At 41.8% G+C, this 9859-nt stretch overlaps 1 pseudogene; it reads left to right on the top strand.

The window, feature by feature from the left end:
• Window positions 1-8699: 8699 nt before the first annotated feature.
• LOC137761459 (ribose-5-phosphate isomerase pseudogene) lies at window positions 8700-9465 on the top strand (annotated as a pseudogene).
• The last annotated feature ends 394 nt before the right edge of the window (window positions 9466-9859 follow it).

Here is a 9859-nt window from a genome sequence, read left to right as displayed (position 1 = left end):
CCTAAACTAAAAATTATTTTTTATCTCTTTTTCTTTCTGACTGAAGACAATGGTATCTGGGCGAGTGAGAGACAAGGAAAATCATCACTAGTTTACACTTTTCAAAAATATTCTGGGTGCTTGATATTTCACTGGCACACCCAGTCTGCTGTATCTTTTTTAAATTGAAGTATAGTTGATTTACAATATTGTGTTAGTTTCAGGTATACAACAAAGTGATTCAGTTATATAAGTATATATATAAATATATATATATATATATTCTTTTTTCAGATTCTTTTCCTTTATAGATTGTTGCAAAGTATTTAACATAGCCCCCTGTGCTATACAGTAGGTCCTTGTTTGTCTATTTTATACGTAGTAGTATGTATCTGCTAATCCCAAACTCCTAATTTATCCCCCCTCTCCCTTTCCCTTTGGTAACCATGAGATTATTTTCTAGATCTGTGAGTCTGTTTCCATTTTGTAAATAAGTTCATTTGTACCATTTTTTGAGATTCCACAAATAAGTGATATCATATGATATTTGTCTTTCTCTGTCTGCACAGTCTGTATTTTAACCTCACATCACGGAGGTGGCCCAAAATCCTATTCCTAGAACAACCGAGCAGTGTTTTGATGACCTTCTAGTAGTTTGTTTCTACAAAACAGAAACAGACTCACAGACATAGAGAACAGAATTGTGGTTGCCAAGGGGGAGAGCAGGTCAGGGAGGGAAGGATTGGGAGTTTGGAATTAGCAGAGGCAAACTATTATATATAGGATGGATAAACAACAAGGTCCTACTGTATAGCACAGGGAACAATATTCAGTATCCTATGATAAACTGTAATGGAAAGGAATATGAAAAAGAATGTATATATATATATATAAAACAATCACTTTGCTGTACAGCAGAAATTAACACAACATTGTAAATCAACTATATTTCAGTAAAGTAAAGTAAAAAGAAAAAAGAAAAAGAAGACGGAGGAGGAGAGGAAGGTGAGTGGCTCCAAGGGAAAGGTGGACTTGTTAACTGAGGAATCCCTGGAGGCTCTTTCTAATGACCTGATCTGCTATCCAGCTGAGGTCCCTGATGCTAGACAGACTATTTATGGTTTGACTGTGAATCGCAGGCTAAGAAATTACGTTTCACTTTATTTATCCATTAACGATATCACACACGACCTGTGTGTGGCCAGAGGAAGCTAGAACTCTGCTCCAAAGTTCTAAACCCCTGAGTCCAAATGCCGGCACCTCCCTAATCGTGACAAGCCCTCGGTGGGCATCCCCAGACCCCTTTCTGGTAGTATGGCTCCTCCAGCCAACAGCAGGTCATCTGTTCCTAAAGGGTCTTTCCACTGTTTGTTTTCTCTTGCCCTTATCACAGAGGTGGATGGTATTAGATATGTTTCTTTTTAGCAAGTATGAGGTAAGCAGAGGTCAACCCAGTGTCAAACAGAGATGTAGAAAAGCAGATATCGTTACAGTGCAAACCCGCCAGCTTGAAGTACAAACAAAAGAATTCTTTCAGCGACACTTCAAAACCAATTGAAACCATAGTGGGGCTCTGGGGGCCACTTTCTAGATAGAAGTCAAGCCAAATCTTCAGGCTCAAGGGCTATTCTGTCCTGAGCTGACGGAGAGAAACAGGCTTTCAGGCAACCCTTCATTTTCTCTCCAGCTCAGACCCAGCTATGGGGGTCACTCTAGGGCCTGTTTCAGAAGGCAGTTCAATGCGACAGAGATTGGAAACAAAACCTAGAAAACCATATGGTGTCCAGCGTGTCATCCTCTAGTGCTGAGTCTATGCCAACCCCTAAGGTGGGAGAAAGACAGCGACTTCCTCAGAGCTGCCCTTGACTCAAGCCAAGAGAGGAACGCGAGAACGCAGGACGTTACTCTGCATTTATCACCTCAGCTCTGAGCTCCAAGGTGGCAATTACCTTACTTCTCTTTTCATCATCAATTCAAACTTTCAGGGTTTTGCACAGAGTAAGAACTCAATAGATCCTTCGGGAACAAATTCCCTGTCTTTTAAATCTCAGTATCTAATATCCTTATATTTTCAAATTACAGTTAATGAGGCACCTAGACCCAAAAGAAACTCTCATTTTAGCCTCATTCTACTTTCCTTGCTATTTAATTGGGTTAAGCCTAATCTCACTAGTTCTTTTCCTTTTCTTATTTTTTTTTTTCTATTTTTTTCACAAGCCCTGAGTCCTTTTAATTATCCTTTTGCTCTGGCTCAGCACGCTCTTTTCTTCCTCCTGTGCACCCACCACCTTTCTCCCTGGTGATTCCTCCTCTTCTGTCATATATTTTATTTTGCTATCACCCCCACTGGCTGTTGTCAGGCTCCTGCTCTCTGCCTCAGCAGGGTGACCTGTGAAGAAATCAAATTGTCCATCAGCCTTTGAGTCATAACATGATAAAAGGTGCTATATTAGCTACTCAAAGAAACAATATAATCCAACCATTGCTCAGGGGCTGTTTCCAGCTTGTCGCAAGTTTTTACTGGTCTACAACACTTTACCACCAAAACCACTTACGCCCTGTACTCTAAGAAGTTAATAAACTCAGTGTTGGCAGATTGAATTACAACCTCACTTAGTGCAAACAGTACGATTTGTTCTTTTTTTTAATATATAAATTTATTTATTTATTTATTTATTTTTGGCTGTGTTGGGTCTTCGTTGCTGCGCGCAGGCTTTTCTCTAGTTGCGACGAGTGGGGACTACTATTTGTTGCGGCGCGCGGGCTTTCCGTTGCAGCGGCTTCTCTTGCTACGGAGCACGGGGTCTAGGCGCGCAGGCTCAGTAGTTGTGGCGCTTAGTTGCTCCATGGCATGTGAGATCTTCCCGGACCAGGGCTCGAACCCGTGTCCCCTGCATTGGCAGGCGGATTCTTAACCACTGAGCCACTGGGAAAGTCCCAGGATTTGTTCTTTACTTCACTTTTACAATAAGTGGATGAAAATATATAAAGAAAAATTATTCTTAGCTGAATTATTTCATAAATACCCTTTATAAACCTTAAATACGCTTTAGAAATTTTAGGTACTTTACTGTTAGAGTTGAGTAGTACTGGTTCAATGGATAGAGCATTAACTAGCTATGCAACTTTGGGCACATCATTTAATGTCCTGGGTCTTAGGTAGTAGATGCAAAAAAAAAAAGAAAAAATAGTCATGATAACAATACTTTCACCTGAGACCCCTATGTGTCTTTCTAATTTGGTCTTAAGTGAAATCACTTCCAAGACAAAAGCATCAATCTGATAAGTTGCCTGCAAACCCAGCCCACTGCCTGGCCCATAAATGTTAACTAGATAAATGAATCCCAACATCTCATTATTTTTGTGACGATGCAATGCAGTAAGAAATGTAAAAACACTTTGAAAACTATAAAACAATATGTAAATGTAATGGATTATTATTAAAGAATACAAAGTACTCCTTCAATGTGCTGACTGATTACATAAAGAATTAAGTAAGATTCAAACAAAAAGTGCTATAGAAGTTCAGCAGAGGCAAACATGGATCAAAATTGAGACTAGAATGTGGATTCATTCGTGTAAAGATCTAATCTGCCATAACAAAGTTTTCCAGACTATAACATCTGTTACACCACCACCAGATTCAATGACATATATATTCGATTTTTGTTACAGCATTCCACTTCAAGTACCAGTAAATAAAAGTCTGAGCTACTCTGGAAAATAATCAATAATGCAGTGGTTTAAATAACAGAGAGGTTGATGCTTCTCTCATGTTACAACCCAGAGCAGGTAGGAGAACTGTTCTATTGAACATGGTCATTCATAGACCCAACTTTCTTCTACATTGTGTCTTTGCCATCTTGGAGGGGAATGTCTTCATCTCTGTGATCAAAGTTGGTCATCAGCTCATCAGTGCTCCAGTTCAAAGGGAAAAGAGCACGAAAAGCATGTGTGCACTATTTTCAGGCTTAAGCCTGAGGTGGTACACATCACATGTAATTATAGTCCACCAGCCAGAACTGAGTCCTATGACCTTCAATAGCTCCTGGAAAATGCAATTCCCTGTAAGGCAGCCACATTCCCAGACACAACTCTATGGCTCAACAGATTTTGGTGGAATATCAGCCATCAGACTAGAAGACTTGGTGAAGAGTACAGGCCTTGAGATAAGCATTGAAAGATCTCTAAGATAATAGCAGAAAGTCTAGAAAGAGCTATAATTATAAACTGTAAATTCCTGGGTCCCTTCTTTGCTGCTACTCAAGATCCTATTTCTTATCTTAATCCATGAATTCTTTTTAAACAAATTCTGGAGAAAGAATAATAGCACACTGTTCCAAAACAAAAAAATTAAAAAAATTTTTAGACCTTTGAAATAATGTTTAAGATCTTTATAATAATGTTTAAAACAATAATGTGCACAGCACAACAATTTCCCCTCAGAATAATCAGGCATATAAGAACGTGCCTATGAGCAAAATTTACCAATATTTCAAGTGTTTATAGAGATAAACATTAATTTATGGGAAAAAATAGCAATGGTTTTTCACTGTAAAATTCTAAACAAGGCTCTCTAAATAGTACATACAATTCAGGTTACAAAATCGACACCAATAAAAAGAAATCAACAAAGTGAATTTTAAAAATTTAAAAAATTATACCCAGGGCTGGAAGGGATGCAGCAATATGTCTAAATATTCTGTGATTAGAGAAGGTATCACAGAGGATGTAACAAGCTAGCTATGAAGGATTGCTTGGAGCTTTCCAGATGGATAAGAGGAGAAAGGTCCTCTAAAGAAGAAAGAAATATCTGTTCTGGGAGGGCACTGTATGAATCTCTTTACAGGCATCTACGCAATTTAACCTCCACACAACCCATGATTGTTTTTGTTATTCTAAAACTGAGTTCCATTCAAGTTACTCATGTCGGTAATTTGTCCAGGCATCCACCAAGAAGCAGTCACAGAACCTGGCTTCCAGCTCAGTTCCTCAGACCTTCCCTCCAATGCTCTATTTCACGGCCACCAATCATGCCACCATGTTTGTTCGTAGCTCACAGGAGAAGCGTGGGAGGAAGTATTTTGTCACAGCCTCCTGTGTGGTCTTCCTTCCCCTATTCTTGCTCATTTCCAGTTCATCCTCTACACTGCAGCCAAGGAGTATTTTTAAAATTATTTCACAATGAATTAGATGGGGTTGATCACCAATGCAAACCCTCCAGAATGTCCCATTTCACCTGGCCCTCAGGCCCCTCCTGGACACCCCACTTTACTCCTCTGGCCTCATTTTACACCTCTCACCCCCACCACTCCTTGTGTCCTGTGATCCAGCCACACTAGCTCTCTTTCAGCCCCAAGTGCCCCAAACTCTGTCCTGTCTCAGTTCTTCTGACACATTCTTCCTGGTGCCGGGACTACCCTTTCTCCTCTCCTTCCTTTGCCCTCCCTCATTCTTAAGGCTTCAGCTGAAATGTCACTTCTTCAAGGGCTTCCCCTGAATCTCCAAACCTGAAGTGGGTCCCTGCTGCCCCCATACCCTATTATTTTCTCTTATAGCATATTCTCCTGTTCTTTGCCTTCATAGAACTCCTAACAATTTTTAATTATATTTTCAGATACAGTGTAATGCCAGTTACCACCACTACACTCTAGCAATATGAAGGGCAGGGGACTTGTCTATTTTGTTCTCCACTGTGCACCCATCACACACCACAGAACACAGCACATAGTACATGCTCCAAAAATGCTGGAGTGAGGTTAAATTTATTTAAAACAAGAAATAAATTTTTAATAAAAATATTTCAATGTTTGAAGATGAAGGAGTCTCGATAGGCTGTTACAAGCCCAAAGAAAGGAATTATCTAAAATTTTATTATCAATTCATTTATACAGAAAGTGTTAAATGAGCACCCATTATGGGGTCTAATTCCTGCCCTCTACTATTTGGATCAACCCTCTTTCAAGACGTGTATATCTTGGGAATTCCCTGGTGGTCCAGTGGTTAGGACTCCATACTTCCACTGCAGGGGCCAAAAGTTTGATCCCTGGTCAGAGAACTAAGATTCCACATGCCACTGAGTGGCCAAAAAAAATGTTCTTGTCAATACGTGTAACTATCTTGAGCACACAATCCCATTTAAGAGATGTTTACTTTCTTTCCCAGTGGCTTTCATACTGTAGGACTCACGTGAGTCATTTCCTAAATCAAATGAGAATTTCAAGACAGATATGGAATTCAATTCTACCCCTCCACTGAAATTCTACTTCTCCACTAGTGATTAGTTGAACACCCCTACTTGGAGAAGGATTAGAATCAGAGTAATAGAATCTTGGAGTGTAGAAGAAACCTTCTGAGTACAATCATGATAAAAACTTACTGGACTACATGACCTGGGATAGAAGAAAACCAAGACCAGGACCTGGGAAAGTGATGGTGGAAAGCCTGAAAGAGATAAAACATGCCCCACCTGTGTCTATTCTGTTCCATTCTGGTTTGTGTTTTACAAGATTATTTTGAAAATGGGGGATGCAAGTAAGCAATATTTGACTGCCCTGGGCTGGTCAGAGGCTAAAGTACCACAATCCACAGTGCAAATATAGCAGAAATGGGTCAAATGCTACAATGAAGAGATTAAGGAAAAGATCAACACTTCAAGATTTGTGGTTCTGGACCACCATTTGTAACACTGATCTCATCTCATTCCATAGATATTCATTCATCAACTCCTTTGTTCATTAATTCCTTTATTCATGTATTCATTTAACAATTATTTTATTCCATACCCAAACTTTTCTGAAGGATATGACATAAATTAATGTATTTGACTTTTCCAATGGGAATAACTTTCTTAAAATCTTGGAAAGTGTGGCTTAAAATAAGTTGGCTCTGATGGGTATTAACTAGACTTATTGTGGTGATCATTTTGCAGTATATGCAAATATCGAATCTTTATGTCATACACCTAAAACTAATACAATATTATATGTCAATTATATCTCAATTTTTTTTTTTTAAGTTGGGTAAATCCTCAAGCAAATGTCTATTCACAACTGGCTCAGCTCTGAGTCTCATTCCCTTTAGAACAATCTCCTACAGGAGACCTGTTGTACCCAGGTTTTTGACCCAGGAAAGTAGAATATGTAACTCAATTATTGCTGTTAAAGCAGAGATGAGAAATCCCCCTTCTTTCATTAAGATACAAATACCTGCAGGCATTCACCTCTCAGGGGCCAAGGTGCTCTTCAGATGGAATTCACGGGCAGCCAACCACAATGGCTCCAGAATGCCTGCTTTGTCTTAAGGCTTCTGTTTGTAAACTCGGCCTCCCTTGAAGGAACAAACAGTCTTCATTTACATGAGCCTTTGCCTGGCATTTATTTTCAGGACTGCAGGACAAACAAAACATCACACAGCGAAAGAGGGGGAAAAAATAAAGCTCCTTATAGTATCTCCCAAGATTTGGCCCTGTTTTGACAAAAGGTGGCATCCTTGTTTCCCACAGCAAGATGCAAACACATGCTCTGTTCTAACACCAGGATTGGGGTTAGATCTTGGGTTTAGATGGAAGATCGAAACTAATAGCATTTGGCTTTGTCTGCCTTTAGGGCAGCTTAGAAAAAGTACCTGGTAGGTTGTTAACTTGTTGACATTTTCACTACTAACTGTGCTATTGACTAAACAAGGAGTAATTACTTCAGCTACTTGGAGCAGTTGTTAAAAATCACCCAGCTTGGTGGCAGCTATCACGGTTAGGGGATGGGGCTTTGAGTTCCAAATGAACACGTGCCATTCTGGAAATTAAAAATCACCGCAGAGAAAATAGTGAGCACTTCACAAACAGTAACAATTCATGACGGTAGAGTAATAATCTAACGCTTTGTCTCAGGTCGTTCAGCGCCAAAATCTTTGTTCTAGAACATTGAAATGATCTATTCCAAGCCCTCATGTTATAAAGAAGCAAAAATGTAACTCAGAGAAGAAGCAAGTGCCAGAGAAATAAAACACAGCTTGGGAATGATAGGACTGATTTTCCTGATTCTTTCTTGGGGGCTGTAAGTGACCATGGCCTTAATTTAAGATCAAGATGTGATTCTAATACAGTCAAGAGTACACATAGAGCTGATGGAACACAGTATTTGCAACTGGGATTGTCCCAGAAATCCTATGGCACCAAAACTAGACTTTACACTTTGCTCTGCAATCACTCTGAACCAAGCCTGGGAGAGAATGCCCTTTGGGAAGTTTCTCTCTGGGACACACGTGGTCGTGTTCCACGCCCTGCCCCTCTTTTGGAAGCACCCCTCCACCCCCATGCTGATCTAGCCCCTTAACCTCACACTCCTCCCAAATCTAATCTTGGTTCAGAGCTTGTTTTTCCCACACAGCCCTTGTCCTAAACCTTTCCGGATAAAGAAATGTCCTAACTTGGAGGACAAAGGCACTTCCATTGTTTCTGTGCTGGTTTTGTTCTTGAGCCCATTGCCTCCAAGGAACTGGATTTTAGAAACTAATAAACAGCAGGAAGGCACTGCTGTGCTTCTGCATGTATACACATCTGTCACATCAGAACCCTTGATGCACAAGAAACAATGACTCCTTTATTATGATAACTATAACCCTTGGTAACATTTTCACCTGATCAGTGCACAGGATTAATGAAGAGAGCCACGTATTTAGTTAGCTTCATTGGCGATCTAAAGACCTCTGCCTGGCAGTTCGGTGCTGGCAGCACAAGTACCGGTGGCAGGGGTGCTAACAGCGTCTGCCTGGCCCCCTCCACGATGTCCAAGGCCGAGGGGGCCAAGAAGCTGGCAGGCCGTGCGGCTGTGGAGACCCACTTGAGGAATAACCAAGTGCTGGGAATTGGGAGTGGTTCTACAACTGTCCATGCTGTGCAGCGGATAGCTGAAAGAGTGAAGCAAGAGAATCTGAATCTCGTCTGTATTCCCACTTCCGTCCAGGCCCGTCAGCTCATCCTGCAGTATGGCTTCACTCTCAGCAACCTGGACCGACAACCAGAGATTGACCTTGCCATCCATGGTGCTGATGAAGTAGATGCTGATCTCAGTCTCATCAAGGGTGGTGGAGGCTGCCTGACCCAGGAGAAAACTGTGGCTGGCAATGCCAGTCGCTTCATCGTGATCGCCGATTTCAGGAAAGATTCAAAGAACCTCGGGGATCAATGGCACAAGGGAATCCCCATCAAGGTCATCCTGATGGCCTGTGAGCCGAGCTGTGACCCAGAAGCCTGGGGGTGCGATTGAACTTCGAATGGCTGTCAGCAAGGCACGTCCTGTGGTGATGGATAATGGGAATTTGATCCTGGACTGGATGTTTGACCGGGTCCACAAATGGAGTGAAGTGAACACAACTATCAAAACGATCCCAGGCGTGATGGACACGGGCCTATTCATCAACATGACGGAGAGAGTCTACTTCGGGATGCAGGACGGCTCGGTGAACATGAGGGAGAAGCCTTTCTAAACTGGCCCTGCAGGAGCGGAATGTGTTCCCCTCACGTCCCCAGCCCAGCGCCGAGGCGGACATGCCTCTCCAGGAGCCTTTGCCTTAATGTATCTGTGCCAGGTGGACACTTGGCAGGGTGGGGGGTTGAGTGTTAAATCCAGTCTTCTGAAGCATTGTTATTAAATGTCTTTTTAAAAAGAGAAATATAGGGCTTCCCTGGTGGCGCAGTGGTTGAGAATCTGCCTGCTAATGCAGGGGACACGGGTTCGAGCCCTGGTCTGGGAAGATCCCACATGCCGCGGAGCAACTGGGCCCGTGAGCCACAACCGCTGAGCCTGCGCGTCTGGAGCCTGTGCTCCGCAACAAGAGAGGCCGCGATAGTGAGAGGCCCACGCACCGCAATGAGGAGTGG

This window comes from Eschrichtius robustus, chromosome 1, assembly GCF_028021215.1.
Source record: "Eschrichtius robustus isolate mEscRob2 chromosome 1, mEscRob2.pri, whole genome shotgun sequence".
NCBI classification, from domain to species: Eukaryota; Metazoa; Chordata; class Mammalia; order Artiodactyla; family Eschrichtiidae; genus Eschrichtius; species Eschrichtius robustus.
This window is presented reverse-complemented; position numbering and strand designations above follow the sequence as displayed.